We start from the raw sequence: 8,479 nt of genomic DNA, 5'->3' as shown, positions 1-8,479 counted from the left end.
ACTAAATTTCCATCCATACTAGTAGATCTATTGTATTACATTATTCTGTAGTATATATATATATGATATATATATAATATATATATATATTTATATATATACGTGTGTGTATGTTTTTGTATATTTGCCTGTGATAAATGGTAAAATATAAATTGCTTTAACTTTGTTTATTCAGAGGTTATGTAGATAATCTTTTATGGAACTTTGCTGCCGACATTATAGCGATGTAACTATTCGTACATTAGCATATCATATTAGACACATGATTTGTAGTTGACGAAATCATTATTTAAAAATGCCTATATATATAAAATGCCTATACAATATATATATATATATATATATATATAATGCCTATATATATAATATATAAATATAGATACTCGTTATTAGTTTTTACATTAGTCGTAATATGTTGCTACACCGTCATGGACATGTTTCAATCAGCTAGCTACTTGTAACTAGAGACCATTAAAGACATACTAACTTGGCTTTCCTATTAGCTGTATCGCCTGAAGAGGTCTTAACTTCCTACTAGCTAACTGACTGAAATATGCTCATGACTGTGTAGCAAAATATTATTACTTATGTAAAAATAAATAAAGATTATACCTTGCCATACTTAGGTATAGAGCCCTCTTGTATTAACTTAGTGACACTTCATTGCATACTTGCCCTCTTAAAAACAATAATTTTAGATTATATATATATACGCACACACACACGAAAGAAAGTACCCGCTCAGTTAAAGCCTTAGAACTTTTCTGCCCTGTGTCGCTAATTCTTTTAAAAACTGTTTCCATCAATAAAGCATTAGTCCGCGATATAGTAAATCTTAAGCTTTTTTTTTCAAAACAACAGTGTTGGTTAAGGCAAGTCTCTTCTATTGTTGATACTTAAACTGTCATCTCTGAACGCATAAACTATGCAGTAACCAAATAGGTTGAAGCAAAAGACGAAATGAGGGTAACATTTAGTTCGTCTAATACCTAGCTCGTTTTATTTAACAATTACACAAACTCGTGTCATATGGCCGAGTGGTCCTAGACGTTGTATCAAAGTTTACAGTAACCCGAAGGTGCTGAGTTCAATCATGAACGAAGGCAGTGAAAAGTAACATTCAAAACAGAGAATCATCAACTATGTTCCAGAGCCTAGCTGGAGTCCAAACACGGTATCCCCGTAGTAATAATAATAAAGGGTTAGGTTCGAGACGCCTAACAAACGGTTCCCCAGTTCGATACAAAACACCTGATGAAGGCCGCAGGGCAAAACGGCCGAAACGTTGTGACCATAACAACCAAGATGAGGAAGTCAGTCCGACAATCCCAATCAATGAACACACCTCATCTAAAAATACAGACAATTACAATTACAAAATACCTTCTTAGCCGCCGATTGCTATGAAGAGAAACATGCTACCTGAAGGATATCATACAAATTTAACAGCTTAACATTCACAGGGAACATGAACTGGAAAAATACATTAAGGACGTTACCAAGCTGTTATAAAGAATGGACACCCCTCTACCATGCTACAAAATTACGAGTAATTTAAAATTGTGTTCGGCAAAAGATCCTGTATTTTCTCAAATTTGAAAAAGAAAATGAAATGAAAAATTGTCTTACATAAAATATAAAAAAAAATTGTTTATTATTTATGTTAGTATGATTTCGATATTTAAGACACTTCTCTGTCCTTTTTGAACGGATGCATTTCTGGTAAATCATGTCGTGATAAATTAACTTAGCTCATTATTAATATCATTTCCAAGAGTTCTAAGTGAATAAATATTTTGGCGAATAGTGGACTATTTTTTTAAATCATATGTTCGATGATTCTTGAATGTCACTTTTTGAGCGTTCATTATACTATCACAAACGTAAGTCAATCACGAAAAAAAAAATCATCATTTCATAATACATTGCCCAGTTATGATAGGACAACCAACCTACATATAGATTAGAATAAACACCGAGAAGTGACTGGAAATCTAATAACTATAAAATACTGAGAACAAATTAAGCTTCTGTCGCATTTCTGCTGAATAGAGTTTTATCTCAAAAGATTAAAAACATATTCTATTATTATCATTTTTTCCTAAAAGATAGTGTGTTAATAACAGAGAACGGAAGGTCGTACATAGGCGGGAAAAGTGTGCGGCATCACTGGAAGACTACGGTGTTTTTTTGTTTTTTTTAAGTAAGCGTCCATCTGTATTAAAATACTTATACTGAAAATGTCCCCTTATATATTGAATGCGCCTCGTATATATATATTTTTTTCAATTTTCCTATGATTTTGTTCCAGCTGTAGATGAAGCATCCTACCGGATGTTAGCCATTTTCATACATTCCAAATCGGAGATCCTTTTGCGATGTGTGTGTTTAGGCTATGTGTGCGTGTGTGTGTGAGTGTGTGTGTGTGTGAGTGTGCGTGTGTGTGTGTGAGTGTGTGTGTGTGTGAGTGTGTGTGTGTGTGTTATGTGTGTGAGTTTATGTGTGAATCACTGATTCAGAGACAACAAAAACCATGTCGACATATAATGTCGTCAGTGAAAAGTAATTCTTCAGTTCTTTTTTTTTCTCTCTCCTCGGAAGTGAAACGTTCCTCGCAAAACAAATACTGGAATAAATCGCAAGATGCATTCCACTTCCCTTGACCATGTTTATTCCCCCTTTCTTTTATTATGTAAAACCCTTTGTTCGAACAATTTTTTTTTCTTTTTCATTTCCTGTATCTTTGCCTTCAATTACTCCTGCTCGGAGACAAAGAATATGAGAAATCGTCAAAAGTGGAGTAATTTAATATCGCTGCGACATTCAGTCCGATAGAGAGCGACACAGTCTTCCTTTTCTTATTACACTCTACTTTAAAATAATGTACGCATCTTTTTCTGTCTTTTGTTTGTTTGTATTTATTTACTCTTTGCATACAATACCACGTAAATATTTCAGATTACATTTGAGCGAATCAAAAACCAACTTTATACCTTTTTACCGTTTTCTACACCAAAGTAAATATGAAGTGCAGATAATAGCAGAAATAATAATTCAGTAACAGATCTGTTGGCTATATAGTAATAATTCAGTGTTATTCCGTAGATATGATTTCCCTGTATAAACTATTTGAGAAAATCTCACGAAATATTAAGTTGTTACATAAGTTCCCGCCATTGATGTTAAGAAAATAAAAGAATTTTAACAGCTAAATTGAGTTCGTGTAGGACTCAGGCTCCAAGTTTTTGTGCGAATCGACTGAAGGTTGCGTGAAATTGTCGCAATATAACACTTCATGTTTTCACACAATTCTTCACATGTCTGATGCCCATTTTCCTTCAAATGAATCCTGAGTTGGTATTCGTCTGTCTTGATTGGTCTTTCGTAACGAGGGGCGTCATTGAGGTGAAAATTACCGCGTTTGAATCTGGTAAACCAATCTTTAACAGGTCTCTCAGTTATAGTGTTTTCTCCATATACGGCACAAACATCCTTAGTCATTTCACTCGCTTTTTTTCCTCGATTGAAGGCGAAAAGAAAGCGGTGTCTAAAATGTGATTTTTTATGTACTTGACAATCTCTTTGACGGTTCTAAAAAACGAGAAAATATTATATGAGCAAAAAGCGATGACCATTATCTTTTAGAACAAAATAGTGCTCTCTAATGATATATAACACTTTGCCAACTATCAGAACATGTTTTATAGAACTGTTTTTTATGAACCGGCGGGAACGTATGCAACAAAATGATATGACATTTTAATTTACTCGTTGTATACAATACCACGTGATTATTTCAGATTTTATTTGAGCCAATCAAAAACTAACTTTATATTCATTTTTTCCGTTTTCTACACCCCAAGTAAATAAATAGAGCAGATAATAGCAGAAATAATAAATCAGTAACCAATCTATTGACTATATACGGATAAGTTAAGTGCTATCACGTAGATATGATTTCACTGTATTAACTAACGTTCGTATTTCAGAAAATCCTACTAAGTATGGCATTTTAACTGTTAGCTAGAAGCTGTAGTTGTTATCTGTTACGGCTGAAGTATATTTCCACCAGAGTGCATTAAAATGTCATGTTTAAACTTATATATATATATATATATATATATATATATATATATATATATATATATATATATGTGTGTGTATGTGTGTATACATATATATATGTGTGTGTATATATACATATATTATACATATATGTTCGTATAAATATATATATATATGTATATATATATATATATATATATATATATATATATAATCTGCTAATAGTTCTAATGGCAATATTTATAATGCATTCCTCGAAGGAATAAAATAGATTTTCTGCTTAAATTGACATTCTACAACCCCTTTCATACGGAGATGATTTTACATCAACATCACAATTTTTCCGTTTTTTATTTGCGATATTACTAACATGCCTAGTAGTCGAGTATATCAGCATTACACATGATAATTAACTAAGTGGAAACAGACACAAAAATACAAATACGTTTAGGATGTAGAGGAGAGTGGTATGGTAAGCTAAAACTGTTTAGCAATATTAAAGTATGATAATCTAAAAAAAATACAGACGCATATATATGCTTGCCTTCTTCAGTCTGGACTGAGCTATCTATAACCACACTGCTCCTAGGTCGACTTTGTTAAATACCCGTTGCAATTAGAGGTTCAGTGAGAGTGGAAACAATGTAGAGATAAACAGAGCACATACAGTACCTAGAATTCCCAAATATTTAACCACCTGGTACTAGCAAAGTTCAGGGTTTTACACACACACACACACACACATATATATATATATATATATATATATATATATATATATATATATATATATATATATAAACAAAAGTACCCGTCGTTGACTGGGCTCAAAAACAGCCTACAGAAAATGGACTCTGATTTATGAAAGTATGATAGGTTATGAAAAGGAAGGGTTGTAAATTTGGGTTGAATTAGGGGGTATCAAAACCAAAGCAAAATATGATGAAATTAAAAATAAAATAGATAAACCCCATAATTTATTATATCATACCTGTTCACACTGAAACACTTATCACAATATTTTGTGGATCTATATTAAAAAACATTGTTAAACTTTGTGACATATTTCCATTCTATGGAGGCCAGGCGCGAACGAACACCTCATAATTTTATTATACCATATTTCTTCAAACTGAAACATAATTATCAAAGTATACTTAAGCAGATAGATATGAAAAGTCTTTATTAAAGTTTGTGCCTATTTCCATTCTATGGAGGCCAGGCGCGAACACAGACCCCACAATTTAATTATACCATACCTGTTTAAGTTAAAACATATTTATCAAAGTATTATTATGTATATCTGTATCAAAAACACTTATAAACGTTTTTTTTTTAATTTAAAAATTTTTCATTTCCATACTTTGTGGACCAGGCGCCAACGCAGACCCCACAATTTTAATGAACCACCGTTCTGCCAGATCAAACGTACCCATTCCTTCTATCATGATATGTAATCAGTTTTTTTTTAAATAGTCAACCATATAGGAGCCTATTCGTGACCAAACACACACACACACAGACATTGAGCTTTATATTATATACATATGTATATATATATACATATATATATATACATATATATATATATATATAGAGAGAGAGAGAGAGAGAGAGAGAAAGAGAGAGAGAAGGGGGGAAGAGAAAGAGAGAGAGAAAGAGAAAGAGAGAGAGAAAAACAGAGACAGAGTGGGAAAGAGAGATAGATAGATCGAAAGAAAAAAATAATACAAAAGATTACTTATATTACGCAAGAGGGGAAAAACAGACACTATATAACGAAAAGCCGTACGGTGACACCGGTTTACACCAAGATTGATAATATCCACGTACGCCAAAAAGAAACTTAAATGTATATTCATAACACAGTATATATATATATATATATATATATATATATATATATATATATATATATATATATATACCTGTTCGCATGCACCATTCAAGATAAAGCTAGAACCCAGAATTAAATAAAATCGAGCAATTGCATCGACAACGGACAACGCCAGACCCAAAGTGGGTTTCGATGTACTGCATCTCATCAGTGCCGTCCTCTGGATAAAAAAATATAAGAATTTAACAATCGAGGCATAGCCAATAGAATTCGCCGTGGCTCATATGGTTGGGTCATCAGGATTGCACACTTCATAAGTGTGACGACCTGGGTTCTCGCCTATGGCAGTACATCGAAACCCGCGTTGGGTCTGGCGTTGTCTGTTGTCGATGCAATTGCTCGATTCTATCTAATTCTGGGTTCTAGCTTTATCGTGAAAGGTGTATGTGAACGGGTATTTAGATATCTATCTATAATCTCCTCAAAGTCTAATATATCTAATATATATATATATATATATATATATATATATATATATATATATATATATATATGTGTGTGTGTGTGTGTGTGTGTTTGTGTTTGTGTGTGTGTGTCTTCCTGTCTGTGTGCGCGCGTGTGTATTTATTTGCTAATCAAAACGAAAAAAGTTCAAATTAAGCCCAAATGCACATTTCAAGTTCCGGTCGTTTATTACTCTCCCCCTCTTTTCTATATGCCCGCTGACAGGGTATTTATAGTCACTAATTTCCTTCAAATCTTTCGTTAATTGCCGGTGATTTTAATGTAAAGATGATAACCTAGACGTCAACTGTGGCTTTGTAACTAGGCTCAGATTTACCGATCAGCAGTAATTACCCTTTCCTACAATAATTATTGGGGAAGCATGGTACTCGTGTCTGTATATAACTGATTGTTAATTATTTTTGTGATATATATATATGTGTGTATCAGGTAAGAAATGATTGATGACAATTTATATTAAATAACATTGATTTGATCTACAAATCTATATGGAAAAACGTGGAATACAAAGAAAACACTTTGGTATTCTGAATAGAAAAGAGAAGCACACACACATACACCCATATATGTGTGTGTGTATGTGTGCGTTTGTGTGTGCGTTTTTGCGTGTATGTGTATATATACACTCTTATATAAAAGTCAATTTTATGTGCCTGTAAAAGTTCTGTCCTCGTAGGTTCTGAAACAGCTGTAACATTTAAAATCGCGGCAACTCATTTCTTCTTCACTTGCCGTGATATTGTAAAGGTACCTAGGCAGAATTTGATGAATGACATGATCATTTCTACTACTTTTTTTTGTGTGACCGGGCAAATTTATAAATATCAATAGAAGATTGTTTCTATAATAATACTGATGCCATTTGTATTAATAAAATTATCAGGTGCGTATTGTACAACCGGGAAGCTCCGAATAATATTCCTTGCTAATGGAGTAAAACACAGCTTCGTAACAAGATTCGATAATATATATATATATATATATATATATATATATATATATATATATATATATATATATATGTATATATATGAAATTGGATCAAATGTTTGTAACTTGACTTCTTCCTATGATTAAGGGTGGTGGTGTTTGATTAACACTGCTGGGGAGCAATGATGTAATATACTGTTTTGTTTTTAAATCCCCGAAACAGTGTTTCATGGTAAAAAACTGATGATCCCTTGACAAATAAATTATTGGTATTATAGTAAATTCGAGAGCCAGTTGATGCAGTGATTGCAGGTGATTAAATGACTTACTGACTAGATGGTTTTCTAACGAATGATAATTTTTTTGTATAGTTTTAAAGGTTAAAAACTTCAAAGACTATATATATATATATTTAAATAAGGGAGTAGTTACCAACAATGTGTATTTTTTAACATTATTTTATTATTCCGTGTCTTGGTTTTTCATTGAGAATTATGTTTGGATCATTGTAATAACGTTTTTAAGTCATTGAAATCGTTTACGCGCGTTTCAGACGGTCTGTGATGCGTCCTCGTCAGAAATTATTTTAAAATGTGTAAAAATGGCGATTTTCGTAATTAATTTGAAGTTTTTCCAAGGGGTGGAGGCTTGTAAGTGTTTATTATTCATTGGTATGATGAATTTTTATTGCTTTTTTATTTGGCTTGTCCAGGGAGACGTTGACCTCGCTGTAGTCGCTATCTCTTTCTGCTAATGTTTTTTCTTTTCCTTTAGGGTGGGGTAGGGTGTGTGTGTGTGTGTGCGTGTGTGTTTATATATGTGTGTGCGCGTGTGTGTGCGTGTGTGTGTTTGCTTTTATTGGTTTGGGAATGTGTATATTGTTTTATAGTATTTTGGGGTTATTTGCTTCCTTAGGAAGGCGGCTGTGGTCCGAGGTCGTTACTAATGTGCATGTGTGGGAGGGGGGACTGGCTCTTCTGAAATAATGGTAGGGGTGCTTTCATTCTATTTTGATATTTATTTTTTGGATTCTTGGATTTTAGTATTGGAATTTTTCGTTTTAGTCTTATATTATGTTTGTTTAGAAAGAGGGGTGTATTTAAAATAGAGGATTTTTTAATG

The sequence above is a fragment of the Euprymna scolopes genome, chromosome 38, assembly GCF_053919585.1.
Source record: "Euprymna scolopes isolate OS-2025 chromosome 38, ASM5391958v1, whole genome shotgun sequence".
Classification (NCBI taxonomy): Eukaryota; Metazoa; Mollusca; class Cephalopoda; order Sepiida; family Sepiolidae; genus Euprymna; species Euprymna scolopes.
The sequence above is the reverse complement of the archived record's forward strand: the minus strand, read 5'-3'. Positions refer to the sequence as shown.